General features: G+C 42.7%; 1 protein-coding gene across 6 annotated transcripts in view; it reads left to right on the forward strand.

Moving 5' to 3' along the window:
* The window catches only part of tenm2a (teneurin transmembrane protein 2a), a 667,726-nt gene that overhangs the window by 304,268 nt on the left and 337,689 nt on the right, over window positions 1–25,769 (forward strand). Inside the window, exon 1 of one of the 6 annotated variants that reach the window (XM_072664036.1) lies at window positions 8,679–9,040. The exons of the other annotated variants lie outside the window; for them this stretch is intronic. The gene's annotated coding sequence lies outside the window, so the exon portion shown is untranslated. Of the gene's footprint in view, window positions 1–8,678; window positions 9,041–25,769 lie in introns of those variants that run through there. 6 annotated transcript variants of the gene reach the window in all.

Genomic DNA, 25,769 nt, shown 5'->3' on the forward strand with positions numbered 1-25,769 from the left:
TTCATCTTAGTAAAACAGCTGTGAAAATGCTGAGTAAAAAACGGAGGGAAAAAACTCAATTAAGAGCCAGCTGTGCAGTGTGCCTCATATCTCCCTCCAGCTTTCCCCGTCACGCTTTTCTCTATCTCTGTCTCTCTCTCTCTCCACTCTCTTATTCTCTCTCTGTCTGCCTGTCTCTCCCCTACCATCCTGTTGGCTGCCAGTCTGGCCTACTGCTTACTGAGAGAGACGTCCCCCAGACTGTCTACCGTAGCTTAAAGTGGACCTTTTTCCACAATTTGCTATTATAATGAACTTAGAACTATAAGCTAAATAAAATATTTTCTTTAGATCCACATAATGATGGATTACAATTGTAAGGTGGTTGATTTTATGCAGAAGTGACCCATTGGCTAAAACTTTCTTCTTTAAGGAATTAATATATGCCATAGAAAATGGACATAAACGGCATGTACCTATCTCACACAGATTGCCTAAAGAGGCACACCCCTGGCAAGAAAAGCCTTTTAAGTCTTATTTCCATATTAGTATGTTTTCATATCTTATAAGCTAGTGTAGTCAGTGAGTGTTCTGAATACACAAGGACCTAGAAAAACAAGCCTCTGTTAGAATGGTGCAGGTCTACCTCTTTTCTCTATGCTAATAGTTAATCATCCATCTAAATCAAATGTGTGAGTGCAATGAAGAAACAAGTTAAGTTCATATCACCTATCGCATTTGCAAGGCCAACATAGTGCTTAGCAAGCTAATTACTAGAAATTCTATAAATTCAGGTTCAATAATGGGCTAATTTGCATTTTGAGAATTAATCAAAATTGATTAAATCATTAACAGTATAATGCGTCTTACTCTGAGCTGCCATAAAATAGGGCCGGGATGATAAAAAACAAAGGCTGTTTGTATTTGGTGCAGTGACACCATTTATCACAAAAGCCTGCAGCTCGCCAATGAATATGGAATCATTTTAATCAGGGAAGCTTGATGCACATCAAAGCAATAGATGAGCACCCCCCCCCTTTCCTCCTATCATCATAAACTGTGACTAAGTCAGACCTGATGAGATTCCCATCAACATCCCTGAGACACTGCCTATGCAGGGAGCAAATATGAGACTAAAGCTGTTGCACCAAAAGCGTTTGGCTAATAATGTTCTGTGTGGAAATGAAGGGAATTGAGCCATAGCATATATATATACTAAATGAAACACCTAAATTCAGTGATTAAGAGGTGTGTCCCAATACCTTTGTCCATGTAGGGTATGTTCAATCCATAGAGTAGCAAGGCATATATACAGATATACAGGGTATGCCCTGCTCTAAAAAAAGATACACAGAAGTACACTGTAAAATTATGTTGAAATACTGGTCAATGAGTATTTCCCATACATTTCTTCAATGCAGGATACACATCACAATGGCAGCATGATGAGACATTGCAGAAATACCCCAACCAGAAACTCTTGAGTAACACAAAGTCCCCCCCACAACCTTCAACAAGCTGTCTTTTACAGTCAAGCCCACCTTTCATTTTCCCTGAGGTCATTACTCACACCATGTTTCTAATAAGTGGTGATAGTGGTAAAAATACAAGTGTTTATAACTCTGTGCCTCGTGACATCTAAAGATATTAATACATGCAGCACACATTACAGCAACTTACAATAACTGGTATAACACAGGATTTACAGTAGATACAACCTCCTTCCCAGAATCCTTTGCTGCCACAGACATCTTAAACATGCCCTTTCAGGGCTACACAGCATGTGAAGGGTGGAGGTAATCACTTAACGTTCTGGGAGTTAATCAGGACTGCTATTTTAACACTGTCAGAGTTAATTAAGATTGAGACCACACTGTAAAACCTGTTGTGTTATCTAGACACAAATAGTTTAAAGAAACCAATTGCCTTAAAACATTTGAGTTTAAATAGCACCTTGAACTGAGTACAGTGAACATAATGCACTAATTAAGCTCCCTATGTAATTAAGTTAGGTACACACACAGCTCCTAAATGCCCGCATAGGGGAAGGTAGCCTGGGAAGAACGGATACACATTGATGGTGAGTAGATGGAAAGACATGCCTAGTATGCAAATACATGGTTCCAGGAGCCAATAAGAAAGGTCTGAGTTTTACTCATCAAGGTTGTACTGCACAAACATAAGGCCCACCCTAAAGGTCACCATATTTCACTGAAACAACTCAGCCAGTCTAATCCCACTGAATAAATTCACCTTAACGTAAATTCAAATATGCCAAAATATTGATCTTACATAAACAAACTAAGTGTGTATCTCAACAATTCATTTTGGAGTTAGTTTGGCTTAATCATCTTAACTTATCCCAGGAGTAACCCAGTAACCATCAGAACTACAGACGATTACCAATACTTTGCTTTTCTTGCCACTTGGCTCTGGTATAAAAATCTGGACAGCCATAGTGTTAACAGGATTACTGCTTGGAAGTACAGTCTGCGAACCTTCAGAAAATGTCCTCGGCCGTATCAGGCTGGAGCTCTGAAGTTCAGAAGGCAGTTTTATTACTGCTGACACCAGTGCTCTTTCTTCAGAAGGAGGAAGCAGGAAGCGGTGAGCTACTGCCTCTCTGAGCCACCTCGACATCACACTCGCCGTAAACTGCCCGCAATATAAAAGCTGAAAAGGAGCCGCCTCACTCTACTTGGTGCATCTGCACTGATACACTTCGTATCTGCTACATCTGCATATGAACACCACCGCTCAGTCTATCTCTCTGAGCCTCGGCAGAGATCTTATAGCAGCTGGTGCAGATGCAGAGACGGCATCACATTGCCCATTTCATTGAGAGTCAGCAGAGAAGCTCCAGCTCATAAATATACAGGGTTTGGCTGTAGAACTGAAATACGGCTAAGGGGTGAAATACTGAATGACAAGCAACCAAATAGTGTGTAATATTTCACGGTTCTTCTTAATGCCAGATTTGTATTGCTTTTGCCTTTGTTGTCTTAGTTTCAGGTTTAATGCACATCAACTGTTGTTTCTTTATGGGGGTATTCCATTCACTCAGGTTTTACTAAATAAACTCAGTTAGGCCTACGTATGAACTTAGGTTAACCTCTTTGCACTTTAATGCAGAGGCAGATTTTAGAGCAATCTGCAACTCCAAAGAAAATATCTGGGCTCTTTTAGTTTGTCAAATAAAAGCTAGCTTTGTAGCTTTGAAAAATGTTTAGGTTTTCCTGTTCATGTGGGAACATTTGGTGCTCAAAAAGAGAACAAGTACATGAATGAACACAAAAATACTCTTTGGCTCTTGTCATGACCTTCACAAAGATTATGTATGGGCCTCACATTCTGATACAACACCGGCATCCTTTAGGCCTGCACAGTATCACTATTGAAAGGAACCTCTTAAGGTGCTTTAAGGAACACCTTTTCTCGAAGATTCCTTAAAGCACCTTAACATTGAAGAATTTAAAATTCAAGAGAACCCCTAAGAGTTCCTCAACAATGACTCCACACAAAATAACCAGGCTCCTCCTGGGTTCCACTGACTCACAGCATTCTCATACACCTGCTCCCTATTCTGGACTCATTACCACCCATATATAACCTCCTGTGTTTCAGTGCCATGTTTTAAGTCTCTGAGTTATCCTGCCAGGATCTGAGATGCATATTCTTGTATTTGGGTTCTGTTTATGCTGACCTTTGCCTTGCTTTTTATTTTATGATTATTGAATTGCCTATAATACTGCCTTCAAGTGTTTTGACAGCTGCCTGTTACATGGATTTAAAGTACTGAAATGTATTTAAAAAAGAGGTAAAACACACTGCCATAACAGCTTCATTAGAATGAAATGCACAGACATACAAGTAAATTGATTAAACCATCCATTAAACTCAGGCTGTTTTTTTTTAGTCACTGCAAATGGAGACTTTCAAAAAATGCTCTTCAGTGTGGAGAATTTTGAAAACTCACTGTGCATGAACGGGGAAAACTGAGCTTTATGAACATGCTGACATCCCAATACACCTACTCATTATGTAATGAATTACATAGGTCATAAAACTATAATGTCTACATACGGATAACACAAAATATCAGATTTTGACATATGAAAAGATGTAAATACTGTTTTATTACAGATATTTAAAATGCTCTATTTAGATTTAGAGTGCAATTGGGGATGAAACCTCTGTGTTTTCTTCCTTTTTTGTGGCGTTTTAATGTCTCTCCTCATGAGATATCACCCCCATATAAGGCTAGTATGCTTATACAAGCATTTTTTAAACTCTATGTAGATAAAAATAGTTTTCAAAACAAAGGGAAATCCCAGTGGACTATAGGCTTTTTAAGGGGTTAAACCACATCCAGGTATTTTTCATCCCAACCAAAGTCACACACTTATACATCTAAAAAAAATGATTTTGCTATGTCATTTCTGAAAAATGAAATGTATTGGTGTACACGGTGTTGGGAATTTACATGATTCAAAAGCGTCACATGGTTTCACATGAATAAAATGTATAACATCTACATAATATCTGCCAAAAAAGTGCACTGAAGGCAGCAATCATGTTTTATTCATGTGCGACCACATGACACTGAATCTTGTATCATGTAATCAAAGCACCGTTTTGTTTGGTGTACACAGTCAGGACATTTCCATTTTAAAAAAATGTCTGAACAAAAACACACACCAAATCACAGAGACGCACGAAAGACCACAATTTATATACTCATCATCTGCCTTACATGACAAAACAGCAGCTTTTAGGTGAACCACTGAGTAAACGTTGCTGCTATGGTGGGGTCTGCAAGGGCAAAGGAATAGATTGTGGCATTGTGAGTCCGGCTGTGTGAAGTGTGTGGCAAGTGAGTGTGGAACCAGGTCTGTGTCTCCAGACTGCATGACTGCCAGCTGGCATCCTGACACTGTCTCTAATGAACACCCCCTGCCTTTCTGTCTCTCTCTCTCTCTCTCTCTCTCTCTCTCTCTCTCTCTCTCTCTGTGAGACAGACACAGATCAACAGACTGTGTGACATAAGTGCGCATTGTCGGAGAGATCAGTAACTTGTCAGACTTTGACCTAACCACCCAGCCATTTGCGCGCAAAGCGCATGGAGCGTAAGAGCCGCAGTTAGCAGTCAGCTCCAGCACTGAGCTGTGGCGGTGCGGTGAGAGAGGACAGGAATCAGCCTAGCGAGACACAGCACATGCTCAGCTCGCTCCGAAAAACAAAGTTCCCCTCTCATCTGCCTCTGTGTTTCAGTGCGAGGAGTGGAGCTCCACCTCGCATGGCCAAAAATAAACCCACCTCCTCTTTTGTCTCTGTGCAAAAGCTCTCGCCGAAAAGTACACGCCGCGGTAACCGAAATCCAGCTCCTGGTGTGCGTAAGAACCGGGGCGAAAGAACCGCTGTGCAACATTTCAAAGAGGCAGCCATGGGGGTTCACTAACAAGCCGTTCTCAGCTAATCACGCTTTACCTAGACCATAGGGGAAAAAGCAGTTAGATCTTTGTTTGGTGTAGAGCAATGGGGAAAATACTCAACAATAACTCCCTAGTTATGGTCTGTAATTGCACCGGGCTTCCATTATGCCTTCTTCTCGCACCTATTAAAGAGGCGTCATTATGGGTGCATTAGTAAACATAATTGGAAGAGATTGCGCGCGGAGGAAAATCAAAAGGAAAGCACGGAGAATCTTCAAATGCACAGGAATGCTTTACAAGTTGAACTTGAACCATGAATAAAAACTGTGGTAGCCACTGTCTCCAGTCATATGAATTATAGATACTGATGCCCTTTCTTCTAGCAAGCCTTCCCCTTGACCATCTTTAAGTTTGCTTTGCTTTATTTCTTTTTTAACAGGGTCTGGTGCAGATGAGCAGAGCATACCGATTTTGGCCAAAATATGAAGGAATGACTCCAGCTAAAACTTACTTTTGCAACCTGTAATTCTGATTTCTTCTGCAAGGCAAAATATTAGTCAAAAATAACACATTAGGATGCTAATGGTAAGAGGTAAGCTTCTCAGTAGAACAGTAAGAACTGTTCATGGGTTTCATCATCACAGGATATTTTCTGGGATTTTTTTTGTTTCACCATAAAGACCAATCAGATGTCCCTTCTTCAACTGTTCATCCTTTGCTTTGCTCTGGAGACATCCATTCCCCACAAAGGGCAAAACCCATACAGGTTTGGATTCTAAACTTTCGGGAGTTCCACTGAATTCTTACCTGTAGTTAAAGAACGCAATGTCACACTTAATCCTAATGCCAATCCACATCCCAACCCTCAGGGACTATAGAAAAAAAGTCTTAAATAATAAACAATGCTTTATTCTTATTTCTTATGAGGACCAGTCAAATGTTTCTATTCTGCATCATTCTGGGGATTTTGAGTTTCCATGAAGTGGCCAAACATACACTGTAAAAAGTGGTTCATCCGTTCAACCTAAATCAAAAAACTATTCAACTCAAATAAAAAAATAATAATAAACAACTTGTTTATTTGTCATTTGCTTCTTACCACATGATAATTTTTTTTAAGGTTGAACGGGCAACCCACTTTTTACAGTGTACACAGTCTTTTTTTGCCATACTGTGATTAAGCTAAATCGGTGAACAGTCAAATACCCCCACAAGATAGGGATGATATTTTTTGTGACTCTGGGAATGTTGTGGTTCATATAAAAAGCTAATTATGTGGGCACCCACACACACTAGTGGAGAAACCAACAGAATAGACACCAATATGGACCAACAGAAATGATCCAAAATGACATTATACATTCAAAGAAAAGTGCTGCACAGAACAGAAGGAGAACACTGTGTGTGACTGTGTGATTTCTGGAGACATGCTGGAGGCAAGTTTGGAGACAGTTTAGTGTAACAGTTCAGTTAAGTTCAGTAATACATGCTGGAGCTGTAAGGAAGATTATAGGCTAGTAAAAGCTGTTGTCAGATGGAGACGACACAATGGGAATGTCCAATCAAAATGAAACGTTCTAACACTACTGCGAATGTAAGGTGTTTTAAATGTTCATTCATTTATATTTCAAAGGTGTTGAGAAGTTATGTTCTCTCAAATCACTAAAAAGAAAAAGTTTAACTTGAATTTAAAGGCCAGGAAAGATCTGAAGCTGGGTAAAGGAGAGAAGGATGTTCATGGAGATTTTAGTGTGTTCAGAATAATGTATTTCTCATGTACTAGTCAAAAACAAAATAAGAAACAGTGCTTCTGAGAAGCAGGAAATGTTGCAGTTTTGTTTGCAGGTTTATTGAGAAACAAATGGAGTTATGTAATAACTGAAAGTTTGGGAGAAGGACCACCCCCAAACTCATCCCCTCCATTTCTACACACTATAAAACCGCTGCTCTTCTTTCTCGTGCTTGTGACGAAAACTTGCACCCCACCACCGCCCCTGCTCCTCCTGATCATCCGATCATACTCAACCTCTACCTGGCAAGGGGGGTCTGGCTTCGGGTCCCATCAGCTCGAAGCCCCTCAGAACTCCAGCCCAAATTTCTCGAATTCTCCGCCTTGCCTCAGCTAGCGTGGTCCGCAAACTATTATTAACAATTAGGGTTTGATCATTTTAGTAAACATATCAATACTGAATTATTGCTAGTTACTAGGTAAACAGGAACCTTGACTTCTTAAACCCCAGTAAACACAGTCAGTGTAACTACAATGGAGGGTGAAGGTGAGCTCAGTGGAATCCATTGTAGGGGTTCAGTATAAATGATTAGATCAGAAAAAGTTAAGGTTGTTAAATATGAAATCCAGCTCTCGCAGACTCTCTGAGATTCTCTGACAGGGATTAGGCCTAGTCAGGAACTGTATTTTTTTAATGGAAAAGCTCCATTCAAATTGAAATGCTGTGTGTTCCTGGACTGGCTAAGACTAATGCATGTGGAAATGGTAAATAGGCAGTCCTGTGGAGAACACCAGTGCTTGAGAAAGTGTATACAAAAATACTAGACTCATTCAATTTGTGACTCATCCTGTTAATCCTGTGCCAAGGCTGAGCTGAGGCAAACTGGGTCAGGCAGGGGGCCAAATGAGTAAACAGTCATATGTGACCACAATGTAAAGATAGTCCTCCGTTTTGGTCTTCATAAATGACAACTCGGTCCTTATAAAGAGTTCAAAACGTGGCCAAACACACACATTAGGGAAGTGTTTGAAGACGTGCCAGCTAAACTGACGAGTGGTCAAACGTCTCAACAATGTGATGAGGGTCCTTCTTTCCGTCTCCCTGTGGGCATCATTTTGGTCCCCACAAGGATCTAATTACACGGTCACACACACACACACACACACACACACACACACACACACACACACAAACAAGTGTTTGCCGATGTTACTGTAACATTCTGAACGAGTGGACAGTTAAACGTCCCCACAATGTTCTCCACAATCTCGCATCTCCATCAACCCAGTTCACACAGAACTAATTACGTGCGCAGAAACACACACACACACACACACACACACACACACAGATTTACAGCAGCGTTTGCAGACGCTCCTGTTCCTTACGAAAGCTGAATGAGTGCACAGACGATATGTGTGTGTGTGTGTGTGTGTGTGAGTGTGTGTGTGTGTGTGAGTGCTCCTCGCTGAATGGTAGCGTCCGCGCTCCGTCACGCTTTAGCCGCGCTCGCGCACAGCTGCCCGCCTCAGAGGCTGCGCGCTGCGGACGCGGGAGCTGCTTCGCTGCTTCACCCGGTCACTGTTTTACTGTTTCACCTAAAGGGGGTCTTCTTTACCGACCCCCGCCAGCTCGAGTCCTTCGGGGACACCCCGCATGGACGTGTCCCGCCGCTTCACCTCGCTGTGAGTCGCTGACTCGCGTCTCTCTCTCTCTCTCTCTCTCTCTCTCTCTCTCTCTCTCTCTCTCTCTTGCTCGCTCGCTCACGAACGAATTTCCTAAGGTAAAATCTTCAGAAGTAGTCCTCGATCAGTTCTGCGCTGGGAAGACATTTTACCCGAGGGAGAGAAAAGTTTCCCTGCGGAGATGAACGCTCAGTGAAACCCTGTCCGGTAACAGGTAAGAATTTCCTCACGTCTTTTTATTTTTTCATGCTGATGAGAGGGTCTCTCGCTCCCGGACAGAACAGGGAGGTCGAGCCGGGCTCTCTAAAACACCCGTGTGTAAACCTTCAGACTATACAAGAGCAATACATCGACTCTTGCTCTGCCTCTTGGTTTCAGCATCTTCGTTTTGGAGCGTTTTTAGTGAGGGCTCTTGCTGCCACATGCCCCTGAAACCCTCAAGTCTGCATTGCTGCTGTTTCCTAACGACACTGGTTCATACATTGCGATAATAAGCTGGGAAGTGGCTCGAGTCAGGCGAAAAGCAGCGTCCATGTGCGCCAGGTGCTCCGTTAGCACAGCAGTCCGCTTCTCAGCAGCGCAGGGCTGGCGCGCAGCGCAGAGCGGCGCAGCGCAGAGCGGCGCAGCGCAGCGAGCTGTGCTTTATGTTTAATGTCTGCTCCTGCAGTTTGCTTTTGCTTTCCACAGTTTTGCAGCTAGCCCATTAGCTCCACTTCAGGCTATGAACTCACAGAGAGCAGCCAGTGTGAGATGAGCTCAGTGCTGGGTGACTGTCTGGCCGCGCTGGACGGCTCACACACACACACACACACACACAGCTGAACTGCTCACAGTGGCAGCTTTTCTTAGCTCACAGGCCAACAGGCATACACTCAGTGTGTAATGTGTTTACTCTCAGCCTTTCAGCTCTCTCTCTCTCTGCCTCTCTCTCTCTGCCTCTCTCTCCTGCACTCAGTAAAGTTCAACAGTTACATTAAGGCCGAATCAATCAAACTGAACCTAAACTGAACAGAAAAAAGGTGACACGCGTGTAACACAAGCGGAGTACACGTCTACACTGTGAGTATTAGGTTTTAACACTGTGTTAGAGTTGTGATGCAACTCTGGCACATTTGCTGTGCAGTGCAGTTACAGACGTGTACTTTTAAGGGCCCAGATTCCCCACAGCATGTTACTGTATAGCGAGAGGGTTCACAGTGTGATGCTCACTCGACCATTTAAAAAGAGCTGTTTTTATTATTATTATTATTATTATTATTCGAAGTTAATACTTTGTAGCACATGCTGTATGTATGGTCAGTTTGCTCCTCTTGTCCCACCATCAGGTGCTGATGAATACTTCTTGGTCTCAGACTCTCCGGCCTTGCACTAGGGTGACCGCAACTATCTGGATTTTTCTGCTTGCATTCTCACGGGCTATTTGCACTGCTGTGTGTTTACGCTAATGTTTGTCAGTCAAACGCTGGCAAGCAGTTAACCTCTCAATGCATCATGACAACTATGAACCATTTGTAGGGGGATATAGTTGCTGAACTGAAGAACGTGTGTGAAGGTCATTGTGTCATTATGGTATCTTCTGATCTGAACGTTTTCAGTTAAAGGTCAGATGTAGATGGTTGGTGATTGCTTTTTTTCCCCAGTTTCGGAAAAAAATAACTGCTGTAATACTAATGCATTCCTTACATTCCATGATACCTAAAGTGCTCATATCATGGAAAAACTCATTTCCATTTAAAGTTCTAAAGTTAAGAAGGCCTGTTCAGAAGTTAAGCCCCACCCATTCATTATTCATTTTTTGAGCAGATTGCGACAGGGACATATTAGGACGTATTAGGACATAATACACGGCAGCCCAGTCTGAACAGAGGTTACTGACATGCTGCGTATATCAGTCCTAAAGATACAGTACCTGAAAGGAGCAAGAAACTATGGCTAGTTATGGCTATTTTGACTTAGTTTTGGGACAAACAGACACCCAAATTTCATAACTGCGCCTTAAGGAGAAAAACAAAGTGCAAGTGAAGTGGATATGGGCCTTTGTGACTTATTATATCTTAAGGATTTCATGGCATCCTTTATGGAAAATAGTTCAAACTGAGTTATTCTTCAATTATAGGAGCGAGGAATGCAAATGTGGAACCACTGGCAGTTCTGTGGAGATTAAGAGGTTAAATATGAAACTGAAACTAAAAGCCAAAATAAACAATGAGCTCGCAATGCTAATGAAAAACTCAAAACGTTAGATGATAGTGGTAGGGTGTACCTTTTTTATTGTAGCCCCATGTAATGAAGCGCCTGCCTCTACTCGTCCCATAGAGAGCAACTGTCTGTGGGTGGTTGTTTTGCATGTCAGTCAACTTCTGCATCACTTTTAGTACACAAAAAAGCCTTGACTGCCTTTGCCGAATGATTATTTAGCATCAACTCTGTGTGTCTGTTTATATTGCACTCTGTAAAAAGTTGCTTTGGCAGTGTTTGAAAGCACCACTGCTCCATGGCATGTCTGCAGGAGTTAGAGCTGCTGATTCACTGCTCCGACTGTCATGTGCGTGCTGCGCCGCGCGGAGGAGGCAGTAGATGGAGAAGCCGATGAAGAGACGCCGTTCCCTGCTGGGCCTCACACTTTCATCCCTGCTTAGCTCTCGATCTCTCTGTCCTCGCTCCCTCCCTCCCGCCTTCCCCCGATCCGTCCCCCATGTACCAGCTCACATCGCACGCTTCAATTAGAGCTAATATTCAGATGGATGCTGGATAAATAAGTGGAAAGAGCTCAGATAGGATCAGTTACATCTCCTTTGCTCATTACCGATTCAGACAGACAAATAACCTGATAAACAGCCTTGCACAGGCACACACACACACACACACACACACACACACACACACACACACACACACACTGTGAGGGCCTGAAGATTCCACAGATAAGCCCTCAATCCTGTTGACACCTGCCAAACCTGGTTATTGGGCCCCTGTCACCAGGTGAGTGTATGTGTGTATGAAAACCGCTCGAGTTGGTGGATTTGCACAGCTCCAAGCCTGGATAACTCACATGAGCACACACACACACACACACACGCACGCACACACACACAGACAGACACGGTTATCTGTAGGCCTAACAGTGGAGGAGCTTTAGTGCTGGACAGCCGTGCATGTCACACACAATCCCTCAGCCTGGCCCAGTTGGCACTTCATGGGTTCCAACCAGCCTGGCAGAGCAAGCTGGTCACACTTTTGTGATGCTTGCTGTGTGTGTGTATGACTGTGTGGCCCTAAGCCCCTTAAGCTCGCACAAGGTCTCATGGGCTTCCCTGGCCCTCTAACACTCTGGTTCTCTCAATGATCTCCAGAAAAACAAGAGCAGATGCCGTCCTCACATGAACTTTCATGAACTTTACAGAAAGCGGAAGCTTCGTGTGTACATAGCGTTGTATGTAAAAGCTCTGGCTAAGTGAAGGTACTATGATTGGACCCAAGGGGGCCTTGGTTGACATATTTTTTCATTGGCCTGTCTAGAACTAACCTGTTAATTGCCAGGTAAAGTAGGTCTGTTAGAGCAGAGAAATCAGTAAACTGCGCTTGACTCCGGCCATGTTCTTAATCTTACATGTTAAGGGGGGGGGGGGGGTCCACAGTACTCATGGTTCTCAGTATCTGATCACAGAATCAGTGCATGAAAGGCTTTTTCTGCCCGTATAGAAGGAGTCTGGAAGGCACATCCACCCTGGACAGCAGCTACAAAAAAGCTCAGTTCTCAGTGACCAAAAACATAGTTTTCGTGTGATCAGCATGTGGAAAGGTCTGAGCAAAAAACTGTTTTCAGTAAGGCACTCTATCCATGTGGGCGAGCACATCTGTGGGCATTTACATCCCAGGTAACCAGTAAGTAGCATTTAGCTGCGCAGGTAAATGGAAGTGCAGCTCATAGTCAGCGTTGTTTATTGTATTTGCCAAACTAAAACAGAGCTGGAGAACTCTTTACTGCAGTTTAGCAGTTGCTCACCATGCTGAGGTTTCGTAATTTTTCTGCAGTGGATGACTACTGTCTTACAGCAGTGCTGCCGCGTCTTGCTCACTTTTACACATCTTATAGCAAACCTCTGCAAGTGATGTTAAAGTGATGAGCTTCCCTATTTTAGACTTTCTGGGTTGTGCAGAACTTTGCACTGTGGTCCTCGTCATCTGTGTTTTCTCTTTTTCAGTCATGCCAACTAAATGTCACGTCGTTGTTTCAGCTCTACTCTCATCATACTGATGGGGAAGTGTGAGCTTTTGGAATACTGCATTAGCAGCAATGATATCAGAATACCATGGTTCTTAAACTGGGGTCCATGATGTTTAGCAAGGAGGTCTGTGTTTAAATTTGTGGTAGCCATGCTGTTGCTTAGCAGATGTTTTTGTGGGGTTGCTACATGGTTTCTGTGGTGTCCCAGGTCCCAGGTTGCAATGAGTTTTTGCCATATGTACAACTGTGCAGCCACAAATCTGTGGGGGTCTCAAAAGGGGGGCTGCAAAAGGTTAAAAAAACCCTGTAGTAATGCATATACTTAGTAACCTCTTACATTATAACTAGCCTATGCTTGTGAACCCTTTTTATATGTGTTTTGGTCGTAGCAAGCCACTGCGTTCAACTTTTTGTTAGTTTTCTTCTTCAGTGTGAGAACAATGTTTAGCAGACATCTCAGTTATCACTAGTAGCCTATTGTGGTAGGTCTAATGGTAGGTCTAACTACTCAGTGGTTGAGACAATGGACCCTATATCATGGACCATAAATCAGCTTCAGAAAATGCAGAGTACTTGGTGGTCGAGGTGGGCTTAATTCAGCAAAGCACTGACGAATACATTACAGTATGGGTAAAGGGAATGGGCTGGGCCCTATGTGTAAACTCCAGGTATTGGTTGTAGGATTTTTTCATCTTTTCCTGTAGTATGTTACTATCCCTCCCTACTCATGGGAGTGAAATTCAAATCCCCAGCTGGAAACGAGTTGTCCATTCAAAACAACATTCCTGGTGCTGCTTCTGTTCTCACAGCTGTGCTTCATAAGGTGTATGTGTATGGGTTTATGTGTGTACGTCTTATCTCTCCTCCACTTTTGTGTGATGCATTTCAGAGCAACATCCACATCAAAGTGTGCCAGAAACTCGACCCTTCGTTCTTCTCTTAAGTTGCACCGTTTTCGGTTGTGCACCACTCACTGTTTCCAAGGCTACTGGAGGACATTTTTTTGGATGTGTGTGTGTAAGTGTGTGTGTGTGCATGCATGCATGTGTGTGTATGTGAGAGAGTGTGTGTGAGTAGGCAGCTTTCTCTACCTGGGCACACAAAGAGCGTAGGATCTGGGTTAGCCTGCAGTATGAGCACACCCACCCCAGCAGCATCTGCAGGCGAACAGAGTAGCTATCAATCTTCATTACCGTCACATAAGCCTGACCCTATTCAACAAATTATCATTGTTAAGCAAAAAATTTGGGCCGGCATGTACAGGCGCGAAGCTGCAGCTTACTGGAGCAGGCGTCCATTCACAGCGTGCAGAACAGCTGCATCATTATCCCACTCCCCTTCCAGCTCCCGCGTCCTTCATCCACACCAGCCGTGTGTGAAGGAGAACATGGAGATAGGATAGCTGGCGGCCGTGGGGTCCTTAGTGTGTTTGCCCGGTGCAGGTGAGGGATGGGGGGTAATGGCCGATTGCAAGCAAGGGGTGGTGTTGGGACATGTTAATAGAAGCTGAATCACATCACACTCTATGTGTGTATGTGTGTGATTATATATTATGCCTGTGTTACAGTGGGCAGCAGTAGCGTGGACCTGGTGGCCGCAGGCTCGGTGCGAGCTGCCAGCACTAATGTATCACCTCTCTTTCCTCACATGCACACTGTGGCAGGACGTGGAGTGCTGAGGTGCTTTCTGTGTGTGTGTATGTGTGAGATAGAGGCAGAGTGTGACAGCCTGTGTGTTGGCACCTCAGGAGCGTGGCCTCTCCCCTTCTGCGCATTCTGACAGATGCAGGTCCTGATTCCAGCCCTCTGCAGATTAGGAGATTACAGTGTTGCTCATGCAGGGGGTGTTGGACTATAACCTGCATCTGAAGCCTCATCTGAAGACTCCTGTTCAATGGGAGCAATCATACACCATCAAAAAATAGCAGTTATTTTATGTAATTTATGATTACCTACTTGTAATTAATCGAATTAAATAGAATAATTCTTAGATGACCTCTGGATTTTATTATTTCTGGTGACCCCTGGCAGTACAATTATGATTATAGTTATGATTATAGTGTTTTGTGTGCCTAAAGTATATTTCCCCCCTTTCATCCACACATTTGTTGCATCCCTCCAAAACTACGCAATCCTGGTGATGCTACTGCCAGCCCTTAGCAGATTAGGAGATTACAGTGTTGCTTTTGTGGGGAGGGTTGCACTATAACCTCAATGCATTTAGAGCTGCACAAAAAGGTGGAACATGCCATATTAATCATGTTTTTTTTCTATTCAACACATCCTTACAAAAAGTATTTGTATTTGTATTTGCATTTTCTTTTAGGGTTATTCAATAAAGACAGCAAGCTGTATAGAAGCATTTTACATATGAGGGAAACCTTTTGTAGTTCTATTCCCAAACGTTAAAAAAATTATTTTAGGTAGTACACATTTCAAGTACTGTATAGACATGTATTCTTCTCTGCAAATGTCTCTGCTCGTATTTAATTCCACTGTAAATAATAATATGTAAATATTTTTAGCAGCATATTTTGTGCATGTGTTGGCAGCCAGTGGGTTTCATATCACTCAAAACATGACTTCCAAACATTTACATTTATGGCATTTGGCTGACATTCTTTTCTAGGGCAACTTACATTCAAATCATGTTACACAGGTAGAAGAATGTAATGTTTGGAGTCCTGCCCAAGGACTCTGATGGGAGTAGCGTGCTGTGCTTGTCCAGCTGGGGGAATTGAACCTCAGTCTGCCATGGGGAAGTTGGTGTTGTAACCCATCATGCTACATCAACCTTTGAAAAAAAGGATAAAAGGATAAAGGTGCACGTATTCGTCACTGTACAGTGTGGACTGTACAGCGAAATGTGTCCTCCGCATTTAACCCATCTGGTAGTGAACACACTCACACACACACACACACACACACACACACACACACACACACACACACACACACACACACACACACACACACACACACGTGTTAGGGGCAGTGAGTACACACACACACCCAGAGCGGTGGGCAGCCAACTCCAGCGCCCGGGGAGCAGAGAGGGTAAAGGGCCTTGCTCAAGGGCCCAACAGTGGCTTGCCGAGCCCGGGAATCGAACCCACAACCCTGTTATCGATATCCCGGCGCTCTAACCGCTGAGCCACCACTGCCCCTGAATAGTGATGTAAACCCATAGACAGTTGCTCACCAGTAACTTCCTCCAGTCAGCTTGCTTGGGGTTCATGCCAAAGTGACAGCAAAGCAAAGATCCTGGAATTCCACAGCTCCCAAGCAGCCAACTAGACTGATTGGTTAATTCTGCATGACGAGCCACAGCATATCTCTCAGCTCAGCTTGGCTGTTGAATCCCAGTAACTAGGTCAAGGTGTCAAACCAAAGACCTAGACGCCTTAACCTTAAGCACTACGTAATCCAGCCACTCTTGCAGCCTGTTCATTCTGCACTTTCCCCTGCACTGCAAAGCCCTATCAGGCTCTCACCTGGCCAGCCTTCAGAGCAGAGAGAGAGGCCCATATTACCTTGTGATGGAATGGAGACCAGCATGCCCTGCCACAAGGGAGCAGTAAGCTTAAACAGGCCCTCAGACTGATTGGGAGAGCAAGGCGATCGCGCTGACCTTTTAGATCTGGCCGTGTTGTGTGTACAAGCGTGTTTACGTGTGTGTATGTGTGTGTGTGTGTGTTTTTTAGAGCAAGGAAAGAGGGAGTCCCTGATTGATGGAGTCTTATTGCGAGGGTAAACTCGATGCTGGGCTGGCCGTGGCCCAGCAGTCTATCTTCACCCCACATCGCAGAAGAACAGCCTCACAGGCATCTGTCACCGGTCCGCCCCACTTTTCCCCTCCCTGATGGCCTCTGCTATGTACTGACTTTACAGCAGGGCTTCCAAAAAACCCCAATTTTGCACCATTCCCAGCAATGCATGTGCTCTTTCTGAGAATGTTAATTTCCCAAATAGATTCAATTCAGCTCGATTTCATTTATTATGGGTGTAATTAACAAACCTTGATGTCATGATGTCATACTGTTTCGATCTTTAGGAAATGGTTCAAATACCTAATACAGAACGGTAACCAGAGCAAGTATATAATATAGGCAGTAAAAGAATGAAAATGTGAACCTATCTTTATCTGGTCGGCATAGCAGAATTATGATCAAAGTAAAACAGAGGCAACTGGATCATATATAAGAGAGATCTGTTAGGTAACCAGTCTATCAACTTCACATACATAGCTGCAAAAAGTCAATATTTTGCATCACGTCTAGAGTCCACTTATGGCCAGTTATCCCTCAACTTCGCTCCCGGTCTGTAGTGTGAGTGAGTGCTCTGCTTTAGCGTCCTCCCACTGTTCCCCCGTCCTTCTGTTAGGATCCACAGGCTGAGCAGAGGACTTTGTGGTAATTGCAGTGCTTGGGGCCTGGCACTTCACCTTGGATTACACTTGCACTTTTTTAGCGTTTCTACAGGAGAGGAGAAGGGTGTGGGTAGCTGCTTTTAACCATGTCTGCTTGACAGCTGATGGGAGCACTTAAGCTCAGTGCCCTAAAGGCCCTGGACCTTTGGATATCTGTTCTTAGCCCTATTTATGGGGTGTAGAGATGCTGTTTGCTGATATAGAGAATGGAGATGTAGAACAGTGGCTTTTAAGGTGTTCACGTTCAAGAGTTCAAGTTCTTTATTGAATGTTTTGTGAGTTTGGTCCACACTTTCCACATATGGTCATAACAGGGCTTAACTGTAGAATGGAAGAGGAAAAAACTCTAGAACTTTGTACTGCAAAGCTGGATGTACGCTTGATGAACAGACATGGAACTGAGAAACAGTGAGGAAATGAGGAGATGATTGGCGTGTGAAAACATTATCCCATGAAATAAATGAAGTAAAGGTAAAATAATGTAGGAATGAGGAGGAGCTTCTGGTATGGTCCTCCTTCTAAAGTTTACTTATTTCATGGCTATTAAAATAAACCCATTCGAATTCATTGGAAGCTCAAACATGCGTTAGAATGAAGAGAAAAGTATGTGTTACATAGTCCACAAGGGAGAGAGAAAGTAGGAGAAAGAGATGGGTGTGTTTTGCTTTTGCCCTTTATATAGAGGGCCAAGATCAGATTAGACAACATCTCAGGAGGCTTTTCATAAAGATAATGAAATAAACTATGACACTGTAACTCCATACAGAAGACGCAGCCCTTCTACCAAACATATTAACCATGTTTCTCCTTATCCTTTTCCGTCCAAAGAGAGCAATGTCCATTAAACTAGATTGTGACACAGAGCCAAAATGATCTGAAGTGAGGTCAGATCTCCATGTGGGGCAGTTGAACATTTGATGAGGTCAAGTTTGTCATTTACAGATAATAAACCATAAAGAAGCACAGGGAATTAACGTCTGATTAACCTGCGCTATTGTATTTGTACTTGAGATGCACTTCAGTGAGAAGAGCCACAGTTTAGTTTGCTCTGCCCCCACACTTGCTGCTCCAAACTGATAGAAGACCTCCTTGTCGCTGAGAGGTTGCGTTCATGAGAGAAGGAGGGTGAAGGCAAGAGAGAGAGAGAGAGAGAGAGAGAGAGAGAGAGAGAAGGACATGGAGAGGAAGACACAGAGAGAGAGAGAGGTCAGCTCTGATGATTTATGGCTGTGATGCTGCATTCCAGCACAAAATGATTAATCTCTGCTGGGAACACTTCAGGAGTACGAGTTTAACCTCTGCCTTCCTTCCCCACACACACACACACACAGACGCACATACACACACGCCCACCACTGACATAGACGAAATGAATTCAAGGACTGTGAAAGACACGCTTCACCTGTATATTTATGTATGTGATGTCCTTGTTGTTCATGCGACCAATATGCTTCTGTAAATAGATATGATTACCTCCCTGTCTTGAGCGTGAACACACACATGATGTTTTTGTTGCTGAGAAGCTGAGAGCCTCCATACTAATGGTCTTCCTCTACTATAGAGCTTCTGAAGCTGACCCACTATATCACAACACAGGCCTGGCTGGAGAAAATTCAGGGTGATGAAGACCGTTATTTTGTCCATAATGTCCAAACCAATTTTGCACTCCATTTGACAGCTCCTGCAGATTTCTTCCAGAGTTCCAGACTCTGAAACCTGTATTTGAACTTCCAGTCTCTGACTTGTTTGTACATATATTATATGTATTATATGTATATTCATTCATCCGTTTTATTATCTGCTTTTTACTGGTCAGGGTCACAGTGGTTCCAGAGCCTAATCAGATTCAAATACACAGTTTTGTTCACAGAGTGACAAAGTAAGTTCAATGAATGTTAAACCATCAGTCTGCTCTAGAATCACTTGAGAGAAGATGGTTAGCCTTAGCTTGCTTAGGGGGATAACACTGTTCAATTCAAGTCTGACTGACTTACAAACCACTTATCCGCTTCTAAACATTTAGATTAAATACGATCGAGCGACTGCTGTTAAACAGACAGAAAGCTAAATTCAAAGTTTTTTGTTCTGTTGTTTGGGATCTGTAGCCCACTCACTAAGCCAGTCTTTGCTTAGCTAGCTCAGCTACAGATCCAGTATCAGACAGACCAGTGCAGCTGCTGTTGACGATAAAAACCTTTGTCTGAGAGTGACGTCGAGAGACTGGTGTTGGAGTAACAGAAAGGCGAAATGAGGTTCTGCTGTGTCTGGACTCGTAGCCGGCTATCTAGGCTTAGATAAGATAGCTAGCAGGCTAAACACCACAGCACAGACTAGCTGTTCCAGCTATTGCTCAAATCACACACGTTTCTAAAAAAGCACAATGTCGAGTGAATGGTCTTATGAGTGCTTTTGACTGTTTTCAGGCAAGTTTGCTTGCTCTTACTTTTAATCGAACTCAGCATGTTGCTAAACTCGCAACTACAGTGGGCTTGCTGTTTATTTCCCCACCTGTTTTCAGTGAGGGAAAGTTTAGTGAGTTCCCTTAGCACCCCCACCCTGTGGTTCTGTTAAATTCACATGAATGATTGAGCTATTTTAGCCGCATACTAGATAGACACAGAACAGAAGTTTGACACATCAGACACTTTGTAATATTTGAAATACTGTCCTCATTTGGAGACACTGTCAACATTTTTGAATAATGTGGTATGCAGTATTATCGTCACAACCCCTAGCATAAGCACCCCCTGGACAAGGAGCCAGTCCATTGCAAGTATCTGTGTACATATTGCAAATGTACAACTGGGCCCTCTTGACTTGGAAAATCATTAGAGAAAATAATATATTTTGATTCATGTGAATCTGTTTGGGTAATATTAGCGTGCTGCCTCGTTTGCTTGCGTCTAGACATGTTATCGCTTTGATCTCTTCTCATTTTACCATCCACCCACACAGAAAGAGCTGAAAGGAGGAATGCTTTTTTTTTCTTTTTCGGTTGCTCGTCTTGTGGGAAGAAGCTTTGAAGCTTTGACATCTTTATAGGTTTACCAGTGCTACCGAGATCTTTGTTTTTCTCCCATTCTCTCCTTCCTCTCTCATCATTGTTTTGTTTATACTCTTCTTCTGTATCTCTCTTTCCCTCTGTCACACCTTAATGCCACCTTAATTTCTGGTCAATTCCTGGATTCCTGCACAGATTTTTGTGTTTTCTGCTCAAGCACACCTGATTCACCTCACCTGTTAATTGACAGGTTCAGTTATCTGTTAGAGCAGGGACATCAGCAAACTGTGCTGGACTCCAGCCCCTGTGGCCACCCCTGCCCTAACCCCCTTTTAAAATGTCTATCACCGCTGTCACCTGTGGAAACTGTAGAATTTTGGTAATTTAAGATAATTCTTGTTGCTGATTTAAGATGTATCCGGATTGGATTTGTTTGAATTATGACAGATTACATCTGTACTAAAAAATGACATGTCTCCTCTGTGATGAAACTCCTCACATCCAGATGGGAATAAAATTACTACTCAATTAATACTCAAAATGCATCAGGTGGTCAGATGTTCACATTCACAATAGGTGCATCCAAACAATCGTATTTCAGTAGGGGGAAATGGAAAGTTTTAGCAACAGTGTGATTTCTTTTTTGACGCACGATTCAGATTCAAGTTTTTGTTTGGGAAAGTTTTCATTTTGATATGGAGACAGTGTAAAGAGCCCTGAATTTTTTATGTTCTTTTCTCCGGATTTAGAAAAAAAACAAAAAAACAAAAACTCATGTAATATTTACAATGTTTTTACAACGCAAATGTCCTCATTATCATTTTGAAATAACCAATACCCAAATAATGTAATACTGTTGGTGTTGAATAACTGCTAATCATTGCTAGGTGATACATTTTGAGCTTAATAACTGATTCATCCTCTGTTTTATAATGGATACTGAGCAGCTTTGGAGCTTAATCAGCTGATTTGTTGTTCTGTACAATGTGTGTGTGTGTTTGTTGTATGTTTATGCTCACTAGCTAACGCTTCCCATGAATGCTTCATTCATTATGTATGATTGTCTTGTGGTCAGCCAGTTTCCTGTTGCAGTAGATCACATTAAGGCCACAGAGGGCGAAAGAGAGAGAGAGAGAGAGAGAGAGAGAGAGAGAGAGAGAGAGAGAGAGATCGTATTAGCCAGAGATGTTTTTGTGCTTTGTGAACAGGTGTGATTGTTTATATTTGTGTTTGTGTGTGTGCGTCAGTATGAGCATGCACCAGGTGTTGTGTGTGTGCAGTTAATCCATGTGCCGTGCTTGAGAGTGTGTGAGGCTGTGTGAGTGTGTGTGAGTGTCTGTGTGTGTGTGTCTTTCAGTGTATACTGGAGATCAGTATGTCGTTACTTCACGGAAACCTCTCTTCTCTTCTCTTCTCTTCTCTTCTCTTCTATACTCTACAGTCTTTCTTCCTAAACAAACCTAATTAGCCCATTTAGAACCAGTCTTAGCTACCTCCTTATTTTTAGCCCCATGTGCTGTATACTGCTAAACATCATGGCTGACTGATTCGTGCAGTGGGAGGGGTGGTAATTACAGCAGTGGGTTCCAGTAGCTCCACCTTTTTCAGGAGAGCAGTTCAAGCTCCTATTCTCACACTCCCTCTCTCCCTCCCTCCCTCCCTCCCTACCTCCCTCCTTTCTCACCCCCCGATCACCCCCCACCAGCAGTCTTCCATTACAGAACATACTGATGTTAAATAGGAGATTGGTATCATTAAATTCACATTAAGCAGGCTGTAAAATATTGATATGGGAAGCATGAGGTGGCGTGATTTTGGTGCTGAAAAAAGGTAAAGAGCATTTCAAAGAGACACAGAGGAGCACTGCTGAATGTTAATGCCTCTATTATCACTGATGACAGCATGGGGGAATAGTTTTTTTCCCCTTTCCTTTTTGTTTTGTTTTGTTTCAGGCTGTTCATCACAATCTCCAGCTCTGTGGGTTTTGCTTTACAGTAGAGAAAATGAGTTTTGTTGTTGCACTTGCCACATAAGGATGTGCAGTGTGGGAGCGCTCAGGGCCTTTAGGCCTTCTATGATTTCAGAGACCTGAAAAGTGTTAGGTTCATTGGGCCTTATTCACCAATCGTTCTAAACAAATCGTTCTATAAAATTTCTCTTACACAGTTTTTTACAAAGATTCTGACCAGTTGTGCTATTTGGTTCAACTAATGCGGCCCATGGGATCCATCCTTATAAGAGCAGAGCTGTGAACAGTTCCATGGTTTGAAAACTGGACTTTTTGATAGGAATTTTCTCAAGAACAAGTTTAAGAACATTATTAAGAAGGTATTCCTGAATGGGACACATTGATTAGCATTTTATTGCTGTCACACAAAAACATTGTATCTCCAACTTTAGGCAACTTTACAGGAGAAGTATAAACTTATAATGGGAGAACTTCATTTTGGAGCACTTCTTTTGGCCTATTCATCATGTCAAAAACAGCTGTCAGTTTCACATTGTGTTTAAAAGTGAAATGTATGTATGTTTAGCTTCAAATTTAACACACAGAATGTCTCCTATTAGAGTTTCTGTTGGGGTGCTGGCATTATTATTGAGGTGTTTTTGAGTTTTGACAGAAGGCCTTGCTGGACCTACATAATTTTACTATAGCTGGTTTACTAGAAAGCATGCCTGAGGCTTTTTAAATGAATCTGTGAAGTACTGAAACACGCGTCTAAAGACGAGCCGAAACACGTCCTCCATTACTATGTAAAAATGCATGCTGATTAGGTGATAACTCTCCCTCCGGTTGAATTGAACAATGTGGCCCGTTTATGAAGAAGCCTGTCACAAAACTATATCTACAGGATGCTATTGACGACAACGAGCCAAAGGCAGAAAGGCTAAAGCACTCAGAGCACCTTCTGTGTGCTGTTTCAGCACAGCGGGGTGAGTGATTTTATTTATTTATTCATTAGATTACATTTGGTTTCGCATGTGCTGTTTCTCCACACAGTGGGCCAATAATGAGCATGATGTTTGGAAGAATGTGGGGTAAATTTGAAAATAAAATGAAGTATTTTGTGTGTGCTGCGAACTGGGTACGGAACGGAACAAATCAGTGAGTCAGAGATTAAATCAGTTTAATGTGCTGAACATGAATTCAATCACTTCTAAGAGTTGATGTGAGGAACACTAAAGGTAGGAGCTAGATGGTTTCACTGGTGTTTACTGTGTTTTGTGTACGTGTGGTGATCCTGTCCTTTCCCAGGATTGTATGTCTCTGTTAAGCTAAATTCCCACCTAGCTCCACGCTCTCTTTGCACCGAAGCCTGCTTCCATTAGCAAATTTAAGGATTTTGGATGGAAAAGGCATAATCTAATCCCACATGAAAGCTCTGTGGTATCATTCTAACCTCACTTGATCAGCCTGTTGGAGAGTGAATAGATTAAATGCCTTGTCTGATTATAATCTGATCCGCTCTCAGGCTGTTCTATTCACATTAAGTGTTTACAGAACGCAACATTCAAAAAGAGCTCAGCATGGAACTGACCATTTATGTCCATCTAAAAGTTTTTGCCTTTTCATAGGCCTTTTCCTTCAATGGATTTCCTTTGTGTGTGTGTGTGTGTGTGTGTGTGTGTGTGTGTGTACGTGCGGGCGTGCGTGTGCATGTGTAAATACGTCTACTTGTTAGTAAAGTGTTTAATACCCTGGATTTAAATTAAATGAACAGGTGCTGGCTGTCTTAAGTCTTAGTAGGTCAGGGTGTATGTGTGTTTAAGTATGTTTGTGTGTGTGTGTGTGTGTGTGTGTTTGCTTTCATATGCACATAAATCATTTGATTGTTCTAAATCAAGATTTAGATTTGCTTGTTTGGGATTAAAACGGTGAGCAGCAGGATTGGATGTTGGTTCGATATATGGACGTGTAGATATGGTATTAAAATGGATGGACCAGTAGACTCCATTTAAAGCTCGGTCTGCTTGTCTGTGTGCAAAATGGCTATTTCTGAACAGGTCCTATTGAATTTTCATGCCGATCGATTTCAATATTCGCTGACAATGGAGCTTTTTTGCTGAATACTTTGTGTCACTTATATAGCAGGTCATCTATCTCTCTGTAGATTCATTGCATACGAAATAAGCCTATGTGTTTGTTCTGGTCATTGTAGTCTCTGGCCTCTCCTTACTTTCAATTTGCGAATGTGAGTGTGTGTGTGTGTGTGTGCGCCAGACTAAGGCCAGACTGGGTTTAGTGTCTGTATTGATCGGCTGCTTCCAGGCATTTTCTGTCCCTTACCCGGCAGACCCACGCAATACTAGCAGGCCAAATCCCTCACTCTCGTTTTGTCCTCTATCATTATAGCCGTCTGGTCTGTCCCATTCTACAGGCTGCCCCAAGACCTTAATCTTACCCTGATCCCACCCACAGTATGGACGTTTTCTTCCCAATTTAAATGGCCGCGTGTCGCAGGTACTCTTCTTTGCGGCTAAAAATACTTTGAAACCGGAACCCTTTCGCCTCCCGCTTCAACACGATTTTGCTGAGAGGTCACAGCATAAAGTGTCATAGTGGATTTCCGTCCTCGGCCAGTGTGATGTCGTGACACATCACGAAGCTGACCTCCCCATCGCTCTGTCAGGGCTCTGAAGTGAAATTAAAAATTAATCCATGCAGTTAAGTCACCCAAGGTTAATGAATTATGAATTGCTGCTAATCTATACAGGATCAAATTGGAGCTATTGTTAATGCACTTTCCTGTTAATTGTGTTTTAATGCAGTCCATTGGAATCCACTCAACGTCTTTAGGCTTTGTCTTTCTTGGAACTTTAGGCTTTACAATACCACACCTATAATTTTTGCTGTTCTGGACAAAAGGACTTTTAAGAGTATATTCAGGCTGATGCTATATGTAGCACATAAACATGCAGCGACACTGAAGGCTCAGTTATGATCAACGTTAACCTTCTGTCTGTACTCTGTACTCTTTTTTTTTTCATATTTGTGCACGTTAAAGCTGACGGATGCGGACAGGACAGAATTGCGACGGCAATATAGCCAATAGTTCAAGCGAAACACAACCACTGTCATATAGACACGAATAAGAAGACATGACTAAGCAAAACTTTTTGCACAGTATTCATCTGTTTATACCTCTGCTGCTTTTTTGTAGTAAGTGTCTTATCTCAACCTCTTCCATCGTCGCAATGTTTGCTGTTGTCAGAACACTCTTGTGGATGTCCATGCTGACATAAAGGATGCATAGAAGAATGTGGGCAGTGATGGTTACATTGTTT

The sequence above is a fragment of the Salminus brasiliensis genome, chromosome 19, assembly GCF_030463535.1.
Source record: "Salminus brasiliensis chromosome 19, fSalBra1.hap2, whole genome shotgun sequence".
In the NCBI taxonomy this organism is placed as follows: Eukaryota; Metazoa; Chordata; class Actinopteri; order Characiformes; family Bryconidae; genus Salminus; species Salminus brasiliensis.